General features: G+C 42.7%; 1 long non-coding RNA gene across 2 annotated transcripts in view; it reads left to right on the top strand.

The window, feature by feature from the left end:
• The window catches only part of LOC132400684 (uncharacterized), a 110,793-nt gene that overhangs the window by 557 nt on the left and 85,801 nt on the right, over positions 1-24,435 (top strand). Inside the window, exons 2-4 of one of the 2 annotated variants that reach the window (XR_009514334.1) lie at positions 2,304-2,383; positions 5,048-5,185; positions 5,677-5,798. This is a non-coding gene — a long non-coding RNA (uncharacterized LOC132400684). Of the gene's footprint in view, positions 1-2,303; positions 2,384-5,047; positions 5,186-5,676; positions 5,799-24,435 lie in introns of those variants that run through there. The other variant, XR_009514333.1, reaches the window with a different exon arrangement.

Raw genomic sequence — 24,435 nt, forward strand, 5'->3', positions numbered from 1 at the left:
TAAATTAGTAAAAGATGACCTGATTTCCAAAAGGCATAAAGTTAAAGATGACACATTTCTTTAACATTTTAAGCAAGATTACTGTTTCATTTCAATATTTGTTAGTTTCAAAATAACAAAAAAAAAGGAAAAGGGTGCGAAGCAGAAGTTTGGGCACCCTGCATTTTCAGTACTTAGTAACACCCCCTTTGGCAGTATCACAGCTTGTAAACACTTTCTGTAGCCAGCCAAGAGCCTTTCAATTCTTGTTTGGGGGATTTTCACCCATTCTTCCTTGCAAAAGGCTTCTAGTTCAGCGAGATTTTTGGGCCGTCTTGCATCCACTGCTCTTTTGAGGTCTGTCTACAGATTTTCGATGATGCTTAGGCCAGGGGACTGTGAGGGCCATGGCAAAAGGCCTCGAGGTAGTCCGTTGTGGATTTTGAGGTGTGTTTAAGATCATTATCCTGTTGTAGAAGCCATCCTCTTTTCATCTTAAGCTTTTTTTTTACTGATGGTGTGATGTTTGCTTCCAGAATTTGCTGGTATTTAATTGAATTCACTCTTCCCTCTACCAATGAAATGTTCCCCGTGCCACTGGCTGCAACACAAGCCCAAAGCATGATCGATCCACTATGCATAACAGCTGGAGGGGTGTTCTTCTCATGAAATTCTGCACCCTTTTTTCTCCAAACATATCTTTGTTCATTGTGGCCAAGAAGTTATATTTTAACTTCATCAGTCCACAGGGCTTGTTTCCAAAATGCAACAGGCTTGTTTAGGTGTTCCTTTGCAAACTTCTGACACTGAATTTTGTGGTGAGGACGCAAGGTCTTCTTCTGATGACTCTTCCATGAAGTTCCTATTTGTGCAGATGTCGCTGCACAGTAGAACAGTGCACCACCACTCCAGAGTCTGCTAAATCTTCCTGAAGGACTTTTGGAGTCAAACAGGGGTTTTGATTTGCCTCTCTAGTGATCCTACCAGTAGTTCTTGCGGAAAGTTTTCTTGGTCTTCCAGACCTCAACTTGACCTCCACCGTTCCTGTTAGCTGCCATTTCTTAATTGCAGTACAAACTGAGGAAATGGCTACCTGAAAACATTTTGCTATCTTCTTATAGCTTTCTCCTGCTTTGTGGGCATCATTTAATTTCAGAGTGCTAGGCAGCTGCCTGAGGAGCCCATGGCTGCTGGTTGTTGGGACAAGGTTTCTTCTTCTTCGTCTTCTAATTCCGGCAGTTTAGACGCATCTAGGTGTATTACTGCCCTCCACAGGATGTACAATTAATTACAGAATTTCAAGAAACTCCATTTCTCATATATAAACTAGTCGCTTGTAGAAAAAGAATAATAAACTTTTCAATCAGATGGTAGTTCTCTTGGTGGCCAAGCAAAGATTTAATAAGAAAAGAAAATACATTTAAGTCAGACAGCCTCTTGAACAATATTCTTCCAATTTTATATCGATTACAACTCAGCAAAACATGAACTCTCTCTGGACTACCAGAGTCACATAATCCAGTTGGATGTTTTCCTATTATCTTTAAGTAATAGTTTAGCCCACAATGCCCCAACCTAAAGGAACAAGGTTTGAGGAGTCAGGGTATTTATAAAGCTTTGAGATTTGCATCACCTGGCCTTTCCTAACAATGACTGTGAATAAACCATAGCCCTAACAAGCTAATTAAGGTCTGAGACCTTGGTAAAAGTTATCTGAGAGCTCAAATGTCTTGGGGTTTCCAAACGTTTGCATGGTGCTCCTTTCCTTTTTAGCAGTCTAAAATTGTACAAAACAAAAATAATACACTAATCTTGTTTAAGATGTTGAAAAGAATGTTTCATCTTTATGACTTTTGGAGATCGGTTCATCTACTCACTTAACTATTCACAGTAACAGAAATTTTGACCAGGGATGCCCAAATTTTTGCATGCCACTGTATACACTGTTTAGACGCTGGCAGCTATTCTGTACATTCCCTGAAGCATTAAGTCCATGTTTTTAAAGTAGTTTTGTCTGAAATTGCTAATTTATCAGTTTACACACTGAGCATATTCACAAGAAATGATTTGTTATGATCTGGAAAGCTTTATTGCTGGTGTAATAAGGCTCACCAGATATGTGCTAACCACTTCTTCCAAATTATGATTTCATGTGGCAGGCTTGTGGTTGTCAAAAATATATGTTGGCATTAGTTAAAATGTACCTTAAGGGTATTCATTGTGTCCTAGTATCAGACCACCTCGTACTGCTATCTTGTATATCTTGGGAGTGACATTGTCTTCCTCCTGTAAAACCACATTTTCTCTGATCTGTCTTTATTCAGGACCTCATGCACCATCAATAACTCACACTGAGACGTAAGGCGAGATATCGGCTTTTATTGACTGGAAGAAGGAACCAGGAGTGAGTGTCTATCATACAATGTCCTGGAGACTGAGGCCGAGCATCAGGCCTCAGATCGCCTTTATACAGGGGCCTGTGGGAGGAGCCACAGGAGCAGCCAGCAGGGGGCGTGTCCAGACAGGCACATAGTTCACCACAGGACCTCAAATACATTGTTTGCCCTTCATTGCATATAGAAGACAAGTTGGCTGATTCTGCTCCTATCTTTTGAGCTCGTTAACATACTAACATACTGCCATGCCCATTGCCGACCATTTCTATTTCTTTATTTGAAGTTGATTAATGCCCGAAGACTCCCTCAAAGTCAACACAAGTGTGCGTATGGGTTGCTGTGTTACCAAGACAACCACCTTTATTGGAGACAGTAAATCCACTTCATGGCAGTGTTAGGTACAATAATATATCAGAAGTCATACCACACCTGTAAATAAGTGTAAAAGTAAATTTGCAATTATACATTAGATTAGAGATGCAAAATTAATAGAGAGGATGTCTTGAAAGATTAGCTGTGCTCTGAGTGGGCAAGTTGACTGATTCAGATGACTTCCATCCTAGGTTGCAAAGGGGAGTGATTGTGGCAATGGTGCTTGTTGTGATCTTCCAGTATTTCTTTGTAAAGGGGGATGTGTCAGAGGAGTGAAAACTGATGAATGTGACATCCTTGTTTTTTTTTTAAAAAGGATGCAAGGTTATTTCAAGTAATCAATTTAATCTTAATGGTTTTATAAATTATAAGAAGGGGGAAACTATAAAAGCTTGGAATGGTTTAATTTAATTAAGGATTCTAACTGATTTTTCTTTTATAGAAGTAACAGAAGGTCATTGAAGGGTATGCAATGATTTGCCAATATGAATTTTCAGAAAGAGTTTGACAGTGTTCCCATACTTAGATGGTTAAGAAAAAGTGAGGCTTGTGGAATTTATGGCCCTATTTGAATTTTTTTTTAAAAGAAGCTCAATAACAAGGAACAAGAAATTGTGGTAATTGTTTATTTTTCAAGACAGTGAACAGTGATGTTTAAACGTAGAGTAGAATATTAAAATATGCTTTTACCAGATGCACAAGGACTGGGAGCATACATTTAAGGTTTTGGCCGAGAGATACAGTAGGAAAGGTCAAAATTTTCTTACCCAGTAGAAGGTAATTACCTGAAACTCGTTGTGGAAGCTGACAGAATCAATAATCTCAAAAGCAATTGAACAGGCATGTGAGAGTATGAACTTGCAGACTGACAGAAACAGTACAGGGGAATGTGACTGTCTAATTTTGCCTGCATTAAGCCAGCAAGAATTTGATGGGTCAGATGTTTTCCTGCTACAACATCATGGTTGTAAAAATAAGAGAGGGTGATTGAAAAGAATAAGAAAAGGCAAGTGGAGTTTAATCAGCTGCACCACTTTGGGACACAAATGATTCACTTTTGCGGAAGGAGGTGAATCAACTGATGTACATTCCATAGACATGTTTTAACGTGAGAGAAATAGTTAGTAATAAGGGGGAAACATATTTTAGATCTACAATGAGTCACAAGGATCTGGACTGAGCAGCTCAGAATTATGTTCTTTACCTTACATTTTCTTTGGGATCTAAATATTTTGGCCTCACATAAAATAGTAGAATGTAGTGAAAAGTATTGGCTATTTGAGTCAGCTCAGCCACATAGCAGGTCAGATATTAGCCTAAGTTATACTTTTTAGCTGTTCCTCATAACCCTTAAACATCCTATAAAATAAATCTACAGAGGCCTTGAATAATCAATTACTCAATTGTCACTATCATCTGGGATATGCACGTTTAATGATTCATGACTCCATGAGAGAAGAATTTTCTCCTCAATCTTGTCATGAATGTACAAAATGCTTACTCTGAAGCTATGTCACCTAGTTCCAAGTTTGTTCATGAGGGGAAACAGTCTTGTTGCATCAAGTTCCTTAAATAAACAGGACAAAACATTTTGAGCTACTCCTGTTGTGGTCTCACCATACTCTAGTAGGAGCACAATTTTCCTGCCTTTATCCCGCACCTATCTTTATCTTCTCACCATGAAAAGTGTTTTAAAGTGTTACCTTCTGACCAAGATTTGCCTGACATTGATTGATCTTCTTTCTGTCATGAGGGAGAAGCAAATAGAGAATGTGGTCGCATTTAATCAAGAAATTGAAAAGCAAAATGAGAAAGATATTTTTAATTTATGCTGAGGTAATTGCTAATATCAGACATAAGAATGGAGATGTTTAAATCCCATAGGTTTGATGGAGGTAAGTGGGTAGAAATGTCAGTACATTTACATAATAAACATTGGTACACTGTATCAAAGTTCAAACTAAATTTATTATCAAAGTATATTTATGTTACCATACACTACCTTGAGATTCATTTTATTGCAGACATTTAAAAGGAAAAAAGAAACACAATAGAATTTACAAAACGACTGTTTGTACACAGACAAAGTGACAAATTGTGCACATAATAAAAAAAACTAAGAACTTGAGTTGTAAAGAGTCCTTGAAAGTGAGCCTGTAGGCCGAAGAGCCAGCTCAGAGCAGCAATGATTGAAGGTATCCATGCCAGTTCAAGAGTGTAGTTATTGTAGGGTAATAACTGTAGCTGAACCTGGTGGTGTAGCAACTAAAGCTTCTGTACTTTCTGCCTCATGATTGTAGTGAGAAGAGGGCTTGGCCTTGATGTGGATGCTGCATTCCTGTGGCTGGGCACCACGTACTGAAGACAGTGATTAAGAGTGCTGTGCCTGTGCTGGACTGGACTGTGTCTACCACCTTCTGTCGCTTTTACCATTCCTGGTATGTTTCCGTACTATTTGTTTACTTTTTCATATTGTTTGCATAATTTGTTCTTTTTTCATACATTGGATATTTGTCACTCTTGGTTGAAAGTTCAAAATAATATTTATTATCAGAGTACATACATATCACCACATACAATTGTGAGATTCTTTTTCCTGTGGACATCCTTAACAAATCTATAGAACAGTAACTGTAAAGAGGATCAATGAACACCAAACTGAACAAATGTAAATATAAATAAATAGCAATAAATAACAAGAGCATGAAATAGCAAGATAAAAAGTCCTAAAGAGAGACCATCGGTTGTGGGAACATCAGAAATAGAATAAGTGTAGTTCAAGACCCTGATGATTGAGGGATAAATAAGTAACTCTTGTTGAACCTGGTGTTTTGAGTACTGAGGCTGTAATAGAGCTATCCAATTCACTTTCCACCACAAACCTATATAAGTTTGTCAAGGTTTTCGATGACATGCGGAATCTCTGCAGATTCCTGAGGAAGAAGAGGTACTGTCACACTTTCTTTGCAACTGTAACACCCAGGAGTTTGAAGTTACTGACCCTCTCCATCACCGATGCTCTGAGTACTGGCACATGGACCTCTGGTTTCCCTCTCTTGAAGTCTACGATCAGTTGTGCAGGTGTGGATTCTATAGTATTTCTTTGTGTTGTGGCTGCTGCAAGAAAATAAATCTCAAGGTTGTATTTAGTATACATACTTTGATAATAAAACTACTTTCAAACTTTAATGTATGTGGAAACATAACCATTTTTTGTTGTGTGAGGATTCTAAAGGGTATTCAATTTCAAGATAAGATCCTGTATTGGAATTGCTAGGCTGGAATTTTAGAATATGGAAAATATTTTCAATGCCAAAGTAACAAACATACACTGAAATTATTCTTCAATTTCTCTTAATCAATTTATCAATAAACTGAATTCAATGTGACAGGTTATTTGAAAAATGTCAAATAGTACAGATTCTAGAAAGGTGTAATTAAAACAGTGTTATCGTGGTGGGAGATTTTAATTTCCCAAATATTGATTAGCATCTCCCTAGAGCAAGGAGTTTAGATGGGGTAAAGTTTGTTACGTCTGTTCAGGAGAATTTCCTGACACAATATGTAGATAAACCTACAAGAGGAGAGACTGTATTTGATTTGGTGTTGGGAAATGAACCTGGTCAGGTGTCAGGTCTCTCAGTGGGAGAACATTTTGGAGATGGTGATCACAATTCTATCACTTTTACCATAGCATTGGAGAGGGATAGGAACAGACAACCTAGGAAAGTGTTTAATTGGAGTAAGTGAAAATATGAAGCTATCAGGCAGGAACTTGGAAGCATAAATTGGGAATAGATGTTCTCAGGGAAATGTACGGCAGAAATGTGGCAAATGTTCAGGGGATTTTTGTGTGGAGTTCTGCATAGGTACGTTCTAATGAGAAAGGGAAGTTATGGTAGGGTTAAAAAAGGTTCTAAAAACTAAATAATGTTAGAGATCTGGAAGATTATAAAGCTAGCAGGAAAGAGTTTAAGAATGAAATTAGGAGAGCCAGAAGGGGACATGAAAAGGCCTTGGCAGACAGGATTAAGGAAAACCCCAAGGCATTCTACAAGTATGTGAAGAGCAAGAGGATAAGATGTGAGAGAATAGGACTAATCAATTGTGACAGTGGATAAGTGTGTATGGAACCGGAGGAGATAGCAGAGGTACTTAATGAGTACTTTGCCTCAGTATTCACTACGGAAAAGGATCTTGGCGATTGTAGGGATGACTTACAGTGGAATGAAAAGCTTGAGCATATAGACGTTAAGAAAGATGATGTGCTGGAGCTTTTGGAAAGCATTAAGTTGGATAAGTCTCTGGGGCCAGACGAGATATACCCCTGGCTACTGTGGGAGGTGAGGGAGGAGATTGCTGAGCGTCTGGCCATAGTCTTTACATCATCAATGGGGATGGGAGAGGTTTCGTAGGATTGGAGGGTTGCAGATATTGTTCCCTTTTTTCAAGAAAGAGAGTAGAGATAGCCCAGGAAATTATAGACCAGTGAGTCTTGCTTCAGTGGTTGGTAAGTTGATGGAGAAATCCTGAGATAAATCTATATGTTTAAACACATAGATATTAAGAAAGAGGATGTGCTGGAGCTCTTGGAAAGCATCAAGTTGGATAAGTCACTGGAACTGGATGAGATGTACCCCAGGCTACTGTGGGAGGTGAAGGAGGAGATTGCTGAGCTTCTGGTGATAATTTTGCATCATCAATGGGGACTGGAGAGGTTCCAGAGGATTGGAGGGTTGCAGATGTTCTTCCCTTATTCAAGAAGGGGAGTAGAGATAGCCTAGGAAATTATAGACCAGTGAGCCTTACTTTAGGGGTTGGTAAGTTGATGGAGAAGATCCGGAGAAGCAGGATTTATGAAAACTTAGAGAGGCATAATATGATGAGGAATAGTCAGCATAGCTTTGTCAAGGGCAGGTTGTGCCTTATGAGCCTGATTGAAATTTCTGAGGATGTGACTAAACATTTTGATGAAGGAAGAGCAGTAGATGTAGTTTATATGGATTTCAGCAAGGCATTTGATAAGGTACCTCACGCAAGGCTTATTGAGAAAGTAAGGAGGCATGGGATCCAAGGGGACATTGCTTTGTGGATCCAGAACTGGTTTGCCCACAGAAGGCAAAGAGTGGTTATAGATGGGTCGTAATCTGCATGGAGGCTGGTGACCAGTGGTCTGAGACCCTTTCTCTGTGATTTTTATAAATGACCTGCATGAGGAAGTGGAAGGATAGGTTAGTAAATTTGCTGATGTCACAAAAGGTTGGAGGTGTTGTGGATAGTGTGGAGAGCTGTCAGAGGTTACAGCAGGACATCGATAGGATGCAAAACTAGGTGGAAAAGTGGCAGATAAACTTCAACCCAGATATGTGAGGTGGTTCAGTTTAGTAAATCAAATATGATGGCAGGATATAGTATTAATGGTAAGACTCGGCAGTTTGGAGGATCCAAGGGATCTGGGGGTCCATAGGACACTCTAAGCTGCTACACAAGTTGACTCTGTGGTTAAGAAGGCATATGGTGCATTGGCCTTCATCAACTATGGGATTGAGTTTAGGAGCTGAGAGGTGATGTTGCAGCTATATAGGACCTAGTCAGACCCCACTTGGAGTACTGTGCTCAGTTCTGGTCACCTCACAGAATGTGGAAACCATTGAAAGGATGCAGAGGAGATTTACAAGGATGTTGCCTGGATTGGGGAGCATGCCTTATGAGAATAGGTTGAGTGAACTTGGTCTTTTCTCCTTGGAGAGATGGAAGATGAGAGGTGATCTGATAGAGGTGTAGAAGATGATGAGATATATTGAGCGTGTGGATAGTCAGAGGATTTTTCCCAGGGCAGAAATGGCTAGCATGAGAGGGCACAGTTTTAAAGTGCTTGGAAGTAGGTACAGAGGAGATGTCAGGGGTAAGTTTTTTTACTCAGAGAGTAGTGAGTGCATGGAATTACAGTGACAGTGGTGGAGGTGGATACGATAGGTTCTTTTAAGAAACGCCTGGATAGGTACATGGATCTTAGAGAAATAGAGGGCTATGGGTAACCCGAGGTAATTTCTAAAGTAAGGACAGGTTCAGCAAAGCATTGTGTGCTGAAGGGCCTGTATTGTGCTCTAGGTTTTCTATGTTTCTACAGCAGTTACTAACTTTTTTAAAAAACAGCCATAGAGACATAGAATAGTACAGCGCAGAAGCAGGCCATTTGGCCCATCCATTCTGTGCTGTACTATTTAAACTGCGTACTCCTATTGACCATAGCCCTCCATACCCCTACCATCCATGTACCTATCCAAACATTGAAATCAAGTTTGCATGCACCACTTGTGAAAGGACGTTTTCCAGAGATTATATAATATGGAAGTGTTAGAGAACCCATGTCAATATTGACTTTCCAGTTCCTAAATTATGTTAAGCTATAATGTAAATGGGATTCATGCTGTACTTTTTGAGTGAGATAATATAAATGAAGTGCCTTCATAGAACCACTGAGTATTGCAGATAATGCTATTTTTTTGTAATAAGGTATTATATAACCACTTGTGAAAGGGCATTGTTATCTATAATAAGTATTTGTTTCTGTCAAGTTCATATTGTGCATAATAATTTTTCTCCACTTTCAATATTTTGCATTCTAAATAATGAAGCTATAACAGATGTTTTCATATTATCATCTGCACAATGTAGTTCTGTGAAATTGCTAAATATCTCTCTGTTCTCCTTCATACCAGAGTGGTGTTGCTTTTTCATTATTCTGCTAATCATTGATAATGTTGACTGTTAATGCCTTGTTTGTTGTTTTCATATAATTTCTCACTGGTGGATTTATTATCAACTTTGCTCAATTTGGTTTCCTGCATCTCCTCTTCAAGTCACCTTTCAACATTGAAAGGGAGGAAAGGAAGGGAAACAGTGATAAAGGTCAGGAAAGGATGAAACAGGTCAGGAGAAGAAAAACCTGGAAACACCAAGGATAGGAAAGAAATGCAAAAGCAATCAGGAGATCTGAACTTAAACAGAAAATGGTGGAAATTGTTTTACTGGTCAGGCAGCATCTGTGGAGACTGAAATAGTCAACATTTCAGCTTGATGATCTTTCATTAGAATTGGGAAATGTTGGAAATAAAGATCTTTCAATTTGCCAACACTGAAGTGACAAATGGAACAAGAGAGATGCCTGAAAGGGTCAAAGGTAGAAGAGGTTGAAGGTGTCTGCTATAAGAAGGCAGTAAAAGCTACCAAAATAACAGAACACTTGTTAAAGGGTTGTATAAATAGACGGAAATAAATGAAATCTGGCATTTACAAAAGTAAAGACAAAACTGTAAATACAGAAACGCAAGAGATACTGCAGATGCTGGAAGTCTGGAGCAACACACACAAAATGCTCGAAATACTCAGCAGGTCAGGCAGCATGTAAGGAAATTAAACAGTTGACATTGCGGGCTGAGACCATTCATCAGGACTGGAGAGGAAGGGGAATATGTCAGAATGGAGATAGGGGGATAAGCTAGAAATTGATACGGGAAGCCAGGAAGGTCAGGGAGGGATGGATGAAGTAAGGAGGTGGAAGATTGTAATGGTGAAGGGCTGGAGAAAAAGGAATCGGAGAGGAGAGTGGACCATGGGAGAAAAAGGGGGAGGTGATAGGCAGGTGAGGAAAAATAGGGAAGAGGCCAGAGTGGGGAATTGAAGAAAAGGGAAGGGGAAAATAATTACCGGAAGTTAGAGAAATTGATGTTCATGCCATGAGGTTGAAGGCTAACGACGGAATATAAAGTGTTATTCCTCCACCCTGAGAGAGGACTCATTATGGCAGAAGTTGAGGCCATGGACCAACATGTCAGAAGGGGAACAAGGATAGAAATTAAAAAGGTTGGACACTGAGAAATTCCACGTTTTGCAGATGGAACAGAGGTGCTTCCCTGTAAATACTGAGAAGCTTAGATGTAAGACCGGAATGTCCAGGAGAGGAGGAAATGGAAAAGTAAAGGAAGAGGGGAAAAATACATGAACCAAGAGAAATAAGATGGACAAGGCTGAAAATATGTTTAAAGGAAGGAGACTGCTGGATTGGAAGATGCGGTAAAATAATTCATATTCTTTATTCAGAATGGAGAGTAATTCAGAAAACAGCTCAGGGTAAAGTGGAAATGAACAGTGTCAGTGGAAAGGAGCCATTTTGAATGTGTCTGGGGAAATGTTGCCAGCAGCTCGGCGTACAAGAACATACTCAGAATATAAAATTGGAACAAATGCAAAGGTTCAAGTTTCAATAGTAGTGCTTTCTCTTTGTGTTTAAGACCAATTTGACTGTTGAACAAGAAATCAGAATATCCAAAGGGTTTTGTGTGAAGTACCATGGAATAGGTCAGTAATTTGCCAGTTAGGAAAGTACAGATGATTTGCAAATATTGCTCCATAAACACTTGGAAAAATAATATGAGCCCAGTCCTCTGTTGTAGCTGTGCCCCACTTACTTTAATCCAGTAATCTGTAATGGGGCATTCATTTGGCAGTACATCCAATCAGCTCCAGTCTACCTGTTCTACAGTATTGAGGCCTTTGCCTTAACATTATGGCCTATTTAACATGGATATGATAATTAACAGAACACTGCCATTTGATTAACAGAAATAAATAGTACTAGCCATAATATCAAGACTATTTTAACATTTGGTTATGGTGCCAAATTAATTAGATCAGATTGGCCATTGAATACACAATTCAGCACATTTTTGAAAATCAGACAGGGTGTATGAGTGAGCCTATTACATAATGCTTATCATCTATCAATCCAAACAATTTGACTGCTGATCTGGAGAATACTGTAGCGGTGTGCTACACGCAGCGCTGAAATAACGACACGGAGTCGATGAGCTGCAGTTGCAAAAAGAGATTTATTCAAACTTCGCAGCCTTGCTTTAAAGCCTTCCTGATCCCGTCCTCCCCGGGCGGGAATGCTGTAGGGGGCGCATATTCACAGTCCCGCGCACGGGCTTTTCCCCTTGCTGGTGAAACAGGCTTGGCGCCCTCTTTGGGACTGGCCTCAATGCCGGCACGCGCCACTTTGTGAGCCGGTTCGAGTGCGCTGGGAAGTGGGTCGCCACATAACCCCCCCCCCCCCCAGAACCGGTGATACACTCCCCCAATGTCCACAGTCTGGGTCGGACTCTGTTTGAGAGGTCTGCCTCTGCGCTGCGGTGCTGGAATCACGACCGGCTGCGCCAAGTCCACATGGGCCGGTTTGAGTCGGTCCACCGTGAAAACCCCCTCTCTCCCCCCAACGTCCAGCACGAATCTGGACCCGTTGTTTCTGATCACCGTAAACGGCCCCTCGTAGGGCCACTATAGCGGAGCCTGATGTTCGTCCCATCGTACAAAAACGAACTTACAGTTTTGCAGGTCTTTGGGTACGCAGGTCAGGTTCTGCCCATGCTGTAAAGTGGGTATGGGGGCCAGGTAACCGAGCCTCTCGCATAGTCTGCCCAGGACGGCTGCGGATTCTTCCTGTTGCCCCCTTGGGGTTGGTATGAACTCTCCTGGGATGACCAGGGGTGTGCTGTACACCAACTCGGCCGACAAAGCATGCAAATCTTCTTTAGGCGCCGTGCGGATTCCAAGCAGGACCCAGGGAAGCTTGTCCACCCAGTTAGGCCCCTTGAGGCGGGCCATGAGAGCCAACTTCAGCTGACGGTGGAAGTGCTTCACCAGGCCGTTCGACTGTGGGTGGTAGGCAGATGTGTGGTGCAGCTGTCCCCAAAAGGCTGGCAATAGCTGACCACAGGCTGGAGGTGAACTGGGCGCCTCTGTCGGAGGTAATGTGGGCCGGTACACCAAAGCGAGATACCCAGGTGGCGATCAGTGCCCGGGCTCAAGATTCGGAGGTGGTGTCGGTGAGCGGGATCGCCTCCGGCCATCTTGTGAACCGGTCCACGATAGTCAGGAGGTGCCGCGCTCTATGCGACACTGACAGGGGGCCCACGCTATCCACATGAACGTGGTCGAAACGCCAGTGGAACTGCTGCGGCAGAGCTTTGGTGTGCCGCTGCACCTTGGCTGTTTGGTAGTGCATGCACGTTTTGGCCCATTCACTGACCTGCTTGCAGAGTCCATACCAAACAAACCTATTGGCCACCATCCAGACAGTTGTCCTGATGGAGGGGTGTGCTAAGTTGAGAATGGAGTTGAAAATGCGCCACCACCAGGCTGCCGGAATGACGAGGCGGGGTTGGCCGGTGGTGACGTCACAGAGTAGAGTCCTCTCACCTGGGCCTACGGGGAGGTCCTGGAGCTGCAAACCGGAGACTGCAGTCCTGTAACTAGGGATCTCCTCGTCTGCCTGCTGCGCCTCTGCCAGTGCTTCATAGTCTACCCCCTGGGACAGGGCCTGGATATTAGGGCGAGAGAGGGCGTCCACCATGACATTGTCCTTTCCCGAGACATGCCGGACATCTGTCATGTATTCGGAGATGTAGGACAGATGTCGCTGCTGGTGGGATGACCAGGGGTCGAATGCTTTCGTGAACACAAAGGTAAGCGGTTTGTAGTCCGTGAACGCGGTGAAGGGCCTACCTTCTAAGAAATACCTGAACTGCCGGATTGCCAGGTATAGTGCCAACAGTTCCCAGTCGAAAGCACTGTATTTGAGCTCGGGTGGCCGCAGGTGTTTGCTGAAAAACGCCAGGGGTTGCCAGCGACCCGCGATGAGTTGCTCCAGTACGCCACCAATTGCCGTGTTAGATGCGTCCACTGTAAGGGCGGCAGGGACGTCTGTTCTGGGGTGCAGTAGCATCATGGCGTTTGCTAAGGCTTCTTTGTTTTTAATGAAAGCAGCGGCGGACTCCTCATCCCAGGTAATGTCCTTGACCTTGCCTGACATCAGGGCGAACAGGGGGTGCATGATTCGGGCAGCTGAAGGGAGGAAGCGGTGGTAGAAATTCACCATACCCACGAATTCCTGAAGGCCTTTGATTGTGCTGGGTCAGGGGAAATGGCGGACTGCGTCTACCTTAGCGGGCAGAGGGGTTGCCCCATCTGTAGTAATCCTGTGGCCCAGGAAGTCAATGGTGTCGAGCCTGAACTGGCATTTGGCCGGGTTGATTGTCAGGCTGTATTCACTCAGTCAGGCGTAGAGTTGACGAAGGTGGGACAGATGTTCCTGACGACTGCTGCTGGCTATGAGGATGTCATCCAAATAGATGAAAGCAAAGTCCAGGTCACGTCCCACCATGTCCATTAACCGCTGGAACGTCTGTGCGGCATTCTTCAGGCCGAACGGCATGCAGAGAAACTTGAAAAGGGCGAAAGGGGTGATGAGTGCCGTTTTGGGGATGTCGTCCGGATGCATTGGGATTTGATGATATCCCCGGATGAGATCTACCTTGAAGAAGATCCGTGCGCCTTGCAGGTTTGCTGCAAAGTCCTGAATGTATGGCATAGGATAGTGGTCCGGTGTTGTAGCCTCGTTCAGCTTGCAGTAGTCGCCACATGGTCTCCAGCCCCCTGTTGCTTTGGGCACTATGTGCAGAGGGGAGGCCCATGAGCTGTCGGAATGCCGTATGATCCCCAATTCCTCCATCCTCTTGAACTCCTCCTTCGCCAATCAGAGCTTGTCCGGGGGAAGCCTTTGAGCACGGGCGTGGAGGGGTGATCCTTGTGTCGGGATGTGGTGCTGTACGCTGTGTCTGGGCATGACTGCCGTGAACTGCGGTGCCAGAACCGATGGGAAATCCGCCAGGACCCTGGTGAAGTCATTGTCGGACAGCGTGAGTCTAGGTGTGGGGCCGGCAACTGGGCTTCACCCAGGGAGAACGTTTGAAAGGTTTCGGCGTGGACCAGTCTCTTCCTGGGCAGGTCGACCAGTAGGCTGTGAGCTTGCAAAAAATCCACTCCCAGGAGCGGTTGGGCTACGGCGGCCAGTGTAAAGTCCCACGTGAACCGGCTGGAGCCGAACTGTAGCCGCACTGTACGGGTGCCATAGGTCCTTAATGTGCTGCCATTCACGGCCCTCAGGGGGTGACCCGGTGCTCTGTTGCGGGTGTCGTAACTCGTCGGAGGTCAGATGCCGATCTCGGTTCCGGTGTTGACCAAAAAGCGGCGTCCCGACCGCTTGTCCCACACATACAGGAGGCTATCCCGTTGGCCAGCTGCCGTAGCCATTAGTGGCGACTAGCCCTGGCATTTCCCGAGAACTTGCAGGGCAGGCTACAGCAGCGGGCTTCTGCGCCCCACCGCTGGTGGGAGAAACACCATTGTTCATTGGCCTCCTCACCCCTGCCTCTGGGGTTAGCGGGCTCTGCGGCCAGGCCTGGTCTGGTTTGCTGCTGGGAGCGTGGCCTGGTGATCTGTGCGACGGACACCCCACTCTCTTTCTTGGCTTTCCACAGCACGTCCGCCCGGGCCGCCACCTGCCGGGGGTCGCAGAAATCCGCGTCGGACAGCAGCAGGTGTATGTCCTTGGGCAGCTGCTCCAGGAATGCCTGCTAAAACATGAGGCAGGGCTTGTGACCTCCGGCCAGGGAGAGCATCTCGTTCATCAAAGCCGACGGTGGCCTGTCTCCCAAACCATCCAGGTGCAGTAAGCGGGCAGATTGCTCACGCCGTGAGAGTCCGTAAGTCCTTATGAGCAAGGCTTTGAATTCTGTGTATTTGCCGTCTGCTGGGGGAGACTGTATGAACTCGTCAACCTGGGCCGCTGTTTCCTGGTCGAGGGAGCTCACCACGTAGTAGTAACGTGTGGCATCCAAGGTTATCTGCCAAATGTGGAATTGGGCTTCTGCTTGCTGGAACCATAGGTGTGGTCGCAGCGTCCAGAAGCTTGGCAGTTTTAACGAAACTGCATGAACAGATGCGGCGTCGTTCATCTCTGGTCCAAAAATTGTTTGGGCCATCGGGGTCACCAATTGTAGCGGTGTGCTACACGCAGCGCTGTAATAATGACATGGAGTCGGTGAGCTGCAGTTGCAAAAAGAGATTTATTCAAACTTCGCGGCCTCGCTTTAAAGCCTTCCTGATCCCGCCCTCCCCGGGCGGGAATGCTGTTGGGGGCGCATATTCACAGTCCCGTCCCACGCGCGGGCTTTTCCCCTTGCTGGTGAAGCAGACTTGGCGCCTTTTTTGGGACCGGCCTCAATGCCGGCACTGGCCACTTTGTGAGTGGGTTCGAGTGCGCTGGGAAGTGGGTCGCCACAATACCACAATTGAGGAAGTACATTGCTGGTGTGGAGAAGTGCATGAGAGCATTGAAGTGAATGCAATCACCCATGCATTAAGTTAATGGAAAGAAGAGACACTGTCAATGATTGGATTTAAACCTGGCCTGACTATTGGAAATAGAGGATTCAAAATCAAACTCAAAGGAAAGTTTGCAGTCATTCTACCCTTAGCAGATTAGTGATCATGCATGATAATGTTCATTTATATTTCTAAAATTAGATGTAATAGCATGGTAAATGAATCTGAAACATCAGAAAGGAAAACCCATAAATGCTTTCTTCAGTTTTTCTTTCAGTTATGAGCTTCATGACATCTAAAAATTAAGTTGGCATACTTATGAAGCAAGGTAAAGCTAATGGGGTTAATTTTGTTCAGTAATAAACAAAATTGATAAGGAACTAAACAATGGCAATTCCCTTTGCCAATCAGAAAATTAGCACCAATTAATCCAATCCTATGAATATAAAGTCTTAGAGCCACTAGTGGTGATATAGATGGTATAGATGTGAAACAATTACACATGGAGACAAAAAATGCATTCGTAGGAGCAGAATGTAAATTACTATGTTTAATTTTGGGGAACGTCAGTAAAGCATTTGAACAATATTCTCAGGAGACCCACCATGAAAGAATGAAAGCATGTTGAGCATTAGACCCATTGATTATATTGCTTTCCCAAGATTTGTAGCATAGGCTTAAGCAGCCTTGAGGTCAGCTGATATGTTATGTAACAGCATCTCTGAGCATTTTCTGTCATTAGAGTACAATCTGGTAGTAAATCCAAATCCTCCCAAACTCATTATGAAGCCTTTTGCCAAATGGCTATGTAGATCATGTTGCAGGTTAACAGGTCAACAGGAATATTTGCCTATTTTGCACAATTTATTTTTAAACATGAAGAAACAGATCTCCATATTGTTAGTAAGATAATAATATGGTCAGATATTCCATTATTTACCAAGACAACCTCATTTCCAAGAGTAAGACCTCATTTACCATGATTGTGATAAAGGGAAGAAAGCTACCATACAGCAAAAAACTGGTGCAGATATGATAAGTGCAAAGATGTAGCAAGAATCTGAAAAGGGCAGAAGAGTTGCACTGAATAATGGAATCATATCATAGCCCTAAGTCTGTGGTTCATTTACCACAAGATATAGCAACAAAATTTGGCAATTTGAGTCTGCTTTGCCATTTCATCATGGCTAATCTATTATTCCCCTCAGCCTCAACCTCCTACCATCTCCCTGTATCCCTTCATGCCTTGACCAATGAAGAATCGATTAACTACTGCCTTAAACATTTGTAAAGAGTTGTTCTCCACAGCTGCCTGTGGCAATGAATTCCACAGATTCACCACGCTCTAGCTAAAGAAATTCCTCATCATCTCCATTCTAAAAAGATGCTCCTCTATTCTGAGGCTGTGTCCTCTGGTCCTAAGCTCTCCAACTATAAGAAACATCCTCTCCACATCCATTTTATCAATACCATTCAAAATCCCTCATTCTTCTGAATTCTGGTGAATACAGGCCCAAAGCCATGAAATTCTCTTCATACAACAAGCCATTCAGTCCTGGAATCATTTTCATGAACCCCTTGAACCCTCTCCAGTGTCAGTACATCCTTTCTGCGATAAGGGGCTCAAAATTGTTCAGTACTCCAAGTGAGGCCTCACCAGTGCTTTATAAAGCCTCAACATTACATCCTTGGTTTTATATTCTAGTCTTCTTGAAATGAATGCTAACTTCATATTTGCCTTCCTCATCACAGACTCAACCTGTAAATTAACCTTTAGTGAATCCTGCACAAGGACTCCCAAGTCCCTTTGCACCTCAGATTTTTGGGTTTTCTCTCCATTTAGAAAATAGTCAACTCTTTCATTTCTTCTACCAAGTGCATGATCGTACACTTCCTGACACTATATTCCATTTGCCACTTCTTTGCCCATTCTCTTAATATGTCTAAATCCTTCTGTAACTTCTCTACCTACTCCAAAACTACCTGCCCCTCCAACTATCTTCATGTCATCTGAAAACTTTGCAACAATACCATCAATTCCATCATCCAAGTCATTGACAATAATGTAAAAACAAGTGGTCCCAACACAGACTGCTGTGGAACACCCCTAGTCACTGGCAGTCAGTCAGAAAAACTTCCCTTTACCCCCACTCTTTGCACCCTGCCATTCAGCCACTGCTTTATCCATGCTAGCATCTTTCTTGTAACATCATGAGCTCTTAACTTGTTAAGCAGCCTCATGTGTGGCACCTTGTCAAAGACCTTCTGAAAGTCCAAGTGCACAATATCAACCAATTCTCCTTTGTCTATACTGCTTGATATTTTTTTCAAAGCATTCCAATAGATTTGTCAGGCCAGATTTTCCCTTGAGGAAACCATGCTGACTATGGCCTATTTTATTTTGTACCTCCAAGTGCCCCAAAACCATATTCTTAACAATTGATTCCAACATCTTCCCAACCACTGAGGTCAGACTAACTGCCCTATAATTTCCTTTCTTCTGCCTCTCTCCCTTCTTGAAGAGTGGAGTGACATTTGCAATTTTCCAGTCTTCTGGAACCTTGCCAGAATCTACTGATTCTTGAAAGATCATTACTAAAGCTTTCACAATCTCTTCAGTCACCTCTTTCAGAACCCTAGGGTGTACATCGTAGGATCCTGGTGATTTATCTACCTTCAGTTTTGCAAGAACTTTCTCCCTAGAAATGGCAATTTCACACACTTCTGACCCTTGACACTCTGGAACCTCCACCATAGAGAACTGCTAGTCTCTTTCACAGTGAAGACTGATGAAAAATACTTATTCAGCTTGTCTGCCATTACCACCTCTCCAGTATCATTTTCCAGTGGTCTGATATCCACTATCATCTCTCATTTACACTTTATGTATTTGAAGAAACTTTTGGTATCCTCTTTAATATTATTGGCTAGTTTATAACATATTTGATCTTTTCCTTCTTAATGCCATTTTAGTTGCCTTCTGTTAGCTTCAAAAGCTTCCCAATCCTCTAACTTCCCACTACTTTTTCCTCCATTATATGCCGTCTCTTTGACTTTTAAATTGGCTTTGACTTCTCCTGTTAGCCATGTTGTGTCATCTTTCCTTTAGAATACAACTTCCTCTTTGGGATGTACATATCCTGTGCCTTCCAAATTGCATTCAGAAATTTCTGCCATTGCTGCTCTGCCATCATCCCTGCCAGTGTTCTTTCCCAATTAATTTTGGCCAAGTCCTCTCTCATGCCTCTATAATTCTCTTTACTCCATTATAATATTGATACATCTGACTTTAGCTTCTCCTCAAATTTCAGGGCGAATTCAATCATATTATGATCATTTGTCCCTAAGGGCTTGTTCACCTTAAGCTCTCTAATCAATTCTGGTTCACTGCACGACACCAAATCCATACTAACCGGTCCCCTATTGCGTTCAACCACGAACTGCTGTAAGAAGCCATCTCATGGGCATTCTAGAAGCTCCCCCTCTTGGGATCCAGCACCAAACTGATTTTCCCAATCTACCTGTATATAGAAATCCCCCATGACTATTGTAGCATTACCCTTTTGGCATGCATTTTCCATCTCCCATTGTAATTTGTAGGGCACATCATTACTACTGTTTGGGGGTCTAACTCACTTAAGTCTTTTTACCCTTGCAGTTCATTAGCTCTACCCACAACGATTCAACACCTTCTGATCCTATGTCACCTCTCTCTAATGATTTAATTTCTTTTTTTTTGCTAACAGAACTACTCCAATGCTTCTGCCTACCTGCCTGTCCTTTTGATACAATGTGTACCCTTGGACATTGTCCCAGCTATAATCTTCTTTCAGCCTGATTCTGTGATGCCTAAGTCATCATGCATGCCAATCTGCAACTGTGCTTCAAGTTCACCTACATTATTCTATATACTGCATGAATTCGACATAACACCTTCAGCCCTTTTCGATTCTGTCTGCCTTTTATATTGCAACTCATCCTTGTTGACTGCAATTTTGTCCTGCAATTCCCTCTCTTTGCTCGGGGTCTCATTACAGATCGCCTTTGTTGTAAACTAACTACCTCATCCTCAACACTATCAATCTGTTTCCCACCCCCCCCCCAAATTAGTTTAAACCCTCCCAAACAACTCGAGCTAACCTGCCCACAAGGATATTGGATCCCCTTGGGTTATGTGCAACTGATCCCTTTTGTACCGTGTCTACTTAAGTCATTGGTGCCAAGATGCACCAAGACTTCAGGCTACTCACCCTCTCCCCACTGAAGGAGAAAAGTAAAAGCTCAGCAATCAAGTTTAAGAAAAGAATTTAATCATTCTACAATATTCATCAAAAATTATTAAAGCACAGTACAACAGAAACACTCTATAGAATCTCTGATAAAACTATAGACAATAGACAATAGGTGCAGAAGTAGACCATTCGGCCCCTTGTGTCTGCACCGCCATTCTGAGATCATGGCTGATCATTCACTATCAATACCCAGTCCCTGCCTTGTCCCCATATCCCTTGATTCCCCTATCCATCAGATATCTATCTAGCTCCTTCTTGAAAGCATCCAGAGAATTGGCCTCCACCGTCTTCCGAGGTAGTGCATTCCACACCTGCACAACTCTCTGGGAGAAGAAGCTCTTCCTCAACTCTGTTTTAAATAACTGCTCTTATTCTCAATCCATGCCCTCTGGTACTGGACTCTCCCAACATCTGGAACATATTTCCTGCCTCAATCCTATCAAATCCTTTAATTATCTTAAACGTTTCAATCAGATCCCCATTAGATAACTAGATTATAAACGTTGGTGCATCCTTACCCCTTCCTAGTACACAAAAGGCACTTGCTGTTGAAGTGTAAGTTGTAATGTGTAACTTAGTCCTTCATTCTACCTTTTCATTAGGATTAGAGTTGGTGCATTATTGTCACATACATCGAGGTACAGTGAAAACCTTGCCTCGCATGCTATTCATGCAGATCAAATCATTACATAGTGCATGGTAAATCAATAACGATGCAAAATAAACTAGCAGCCACAGAGAAAGTGCAGTGGAAGTAAGCAACAAGGTGCAAGGTTTACATTGTGAACAACAAAGTAAATTGTGATGTCCAGAGTCCATATTATCATACTAGGAAACCATTTAATAACAATGGGATAGAAGCTATCCTTGAAGCTGATGGTATGTGGTTCCAGAATTTTGTATCTTCTGCCCAATGCAAGAGGGGAATAGATAGAATGTCCGTGGTTGGTGGCGGAATCTTTGATTATGCTGGGTGCTTTACAGAGGCAGCGAGAAACACAGGCAGAGTCCAAGGAGGGGATGCTAGTTTTCATGATGTGTTGAGTTGTATTCATAACTCTCTGAAGTTTCTCTGGTCACGAGCAGAGGAGTTGCCATACCAAGACATTGTGCATCCACGTAGGATGCTTTCAACATCAGTTAACGCATCAGTTAATAACTCATCGGGGTGATTGATAGGTTCATAGCCTAAGGTAGAAGGAGATGAGTTATTAACTTCAAACTTTCCGCATAATGACTCAAAGAGTTGAACTGCATGTGCATACAACGAGAGCTGTATAACTCATCGCCTTCTACCTTAGGCCATGAACTTATCAATCACCCCTTCTGTGGACACTTTCTGGAAGTCCAAGATCTGTATGCTCCATGACTGCTGGATTAAGTGTGTGAATGTAGGAGGGGACTATGTTGAAAAATAAATGAGCTAGGTTTTCTAAAATTGATTCCTTCTACCTTAGGGACGAACTTATCAATCACCCCTCGTATTATTAGAAATAGTCAGCATGGCTTTGTCAAAGGCAGGTTGTGCCTTACGAGCCTGATTGTATTTTTGAGGATGTGACAAAACACATTGATTAAGGTAGAGCGGTAGATGTAGTGTGTATAGATTTCAGCAAGGCATTTGTTACGGTACCCTATGCAAGGCTTATTGAGAAAGTAAGGAGGTATGGGATCCAAGGGGACCTTGCTTTGTGGATCCAGAAATGGCTTGCCCATAGAAGGCAAAGAGTAGTTGTAGACAGATCATATTCTGCGTGGAGTTCGGTGACCAGTGGTGTGCCTCAGGGATCTGCTCTGGGACTTCTACTCTTAATGATTTTTATAAATGACCTGGATGAGTAAGTGGAGGGATGGGTTAGTAATTTTACTGATGACACAAAGGTTGGGGGTGTTGTGGACAGTGTGGAGGGGCTGTCAGAGGTTACAGCGGGACATTGATAGGATGCAAAACTGGGCTAAGAAGTGGCAGATGGAATTCAACCCAAATAAGTGTGAGGTGGTTCATTTTGGTAGGTCCAATATAATAATGGAATATAGTATTAATGGTAAGACTCTTGGCAGAGGCATCTTGAGGCCTGAGTCCGTAGTTCACTTAAAGCTGCTGTGCAGGTTGACTCTGTGGTTAAGAAGGCATACGGTGTATTGGCCTTCATTAATCGTGGGATTGAGTTTAAGAGCTGATAGGTAATTTTGCAGCTATATAGGATCCTGGTCAGACTCCACTTGGAGTACTATGCTCAGTTCTGGTCACCTCACAGGATGTGGAAACCATTGAAAGGGTGCAGAGGAGATTTACAAGGATGCTGCCTGAATTGGGGAGCATGCCTTATGAGAATAGGTTGAGTGAACTTGGCCTTTTCTCCTTGGAGTGACAGAGATTGAGAGGTGACCTGATAAAGGTGTATAAGATGATGAGAGGCATTGATCATGTGGATAGTCAGAGGCTTTTCCCAGGGCTGAGATGGCTAGCATGAGAGGGCACAGTTTTAAGGTGCTTGGAAGTAAGTTCAGAGGAAACGTCAGGGATATGTTTTTTACACAGAGAATGTTGAGTGCATGGAATGGGCTGCCGGTGACGGTGGTGGAGATGGATACGATAGGGTCTTTTAAGAGACTCCTGGATAGTTACATGGAGCTTAGAAAAATAGAGGGCTATGGGTAACCCTAATTTCTAAGGTAAGGACATGTTTGACATAGCTTTGTGGGCCAAAGGGCCTGTATTGTGCTGTAGGTTTTCTATGTTTCTATATGTGTTAAAGCAGTCTAATAATGTCCCAATTAGCATAGTAAGCAGTCAAATTAAATTAGTGTCAATAATAGTCGAACTAAATTTGCATTCTATATGTACTTAAGATTTCCATTTAATGATTGAATAGCGGTTAAATAATATCAATCTCCATGGCTCAACTCCTCTCCAGTAGACTAAACTAAACAACTAACAAATCGCGAATACGTAACTATAATCATTTGCTTTCACCATGCCCCAACCCACGTGACAGATTACCATAATAACCATGCCTCAAAGTACAATACAGACAGAAAATAGATAGATGGTTCATACAAGACACGAGACACTGATTGCAAGTAAACACATTAACTATTTATTTACAAGACAATCAATGAAACATGCAACCAAACATCTAAGTCAAACAAGTACTTATTTAGCTCCCTAAGTTACAAGACTACGACATTAAACATTCAATACCCTTCAAGCTAAACTCATTACAGGTACTTTTCTAAACTGAGTGCCCGAAGTGGCAGGACAAAATAGACTCTAAACATACTCACTAAACATACAGACATTAAAAATACTTAACCAAAGTGTGCATACAGGCCTTCACTGCAGCACAACCCCGACTGTCTACCATTTCCACGGCACCCTTGACTACCTGGTCCATACTAACCACATGGTTGCCTCATGCTAGATTTAAATCCTTCAGCTGCCAAAACGTACAGTCAGCCCTCCTTATCCGCGGATTCCACATGCGCGGATTCAACCAACCACGAATCGGGAAAAACCAGATGTTCTCTCTCCAGCACTCATTATTTGAGCATGTACAGACTATTTTTTCTTATCATTATTCCCTAAACAATACAGTATAACAATTATTTACATACATTTACATTGTATTAGGTACTATAAGTAATCTAGAGATGATTTAAAAGTACAGGCAGTCCCTGGGTTGTGAATGAGTTCCGTTCCTGAGTCTGTCTTTAAGTTGAATTTGAAGTCAGAACAGGTGCATCTGGTATTATTTAGTGTCAGTTAGTCAAACGTTTGTCTTAATATATAGTATACATTTTACCTTTCTATGCATATAAAATACTTAAGAAACGTATGTACTTTAATAATTAAACCCACTGCATTGTTCAGTAATAATTGTAGCTTTCATTGAGGCAGGGCCTTTCACATGCTCCATTAAAATTGTTCCAATCATTGACCAACTGTAACCTAACATTTTTCCAATGACCAATGGTGTTTCACATCTTTCCGATCGCTTTATTACTTCCACTTTATTTTCTATCATGATCGTGATTATTTTCATGAACAGAAACACTGTGGATTCAGAACTGCGCCTGGTCCTAAAGTCTACCGCACTGAGACAGGTTAAATAAGGTCTGGCATTCCGCTGGGTCCTAAAGACTGGTCCGGCTAAATGAGGGACTTG

This window comes from Hypanus sabinus, chromosome 10, assembly GCF_030144855.1.
Source record: "Hypanus sabinus isolate sHypSab1 chromosome 10, sHypSab1.hap1, whole genome shotgun sequence".
Classification (NCBI taxonomy): domain Eukaryota; kingdom Metazoa; phylum Chordata; class Chondrichthyes; order Myliobatiformes; family Dasyatidae; genus Hypanus; species Hypanus sabinus.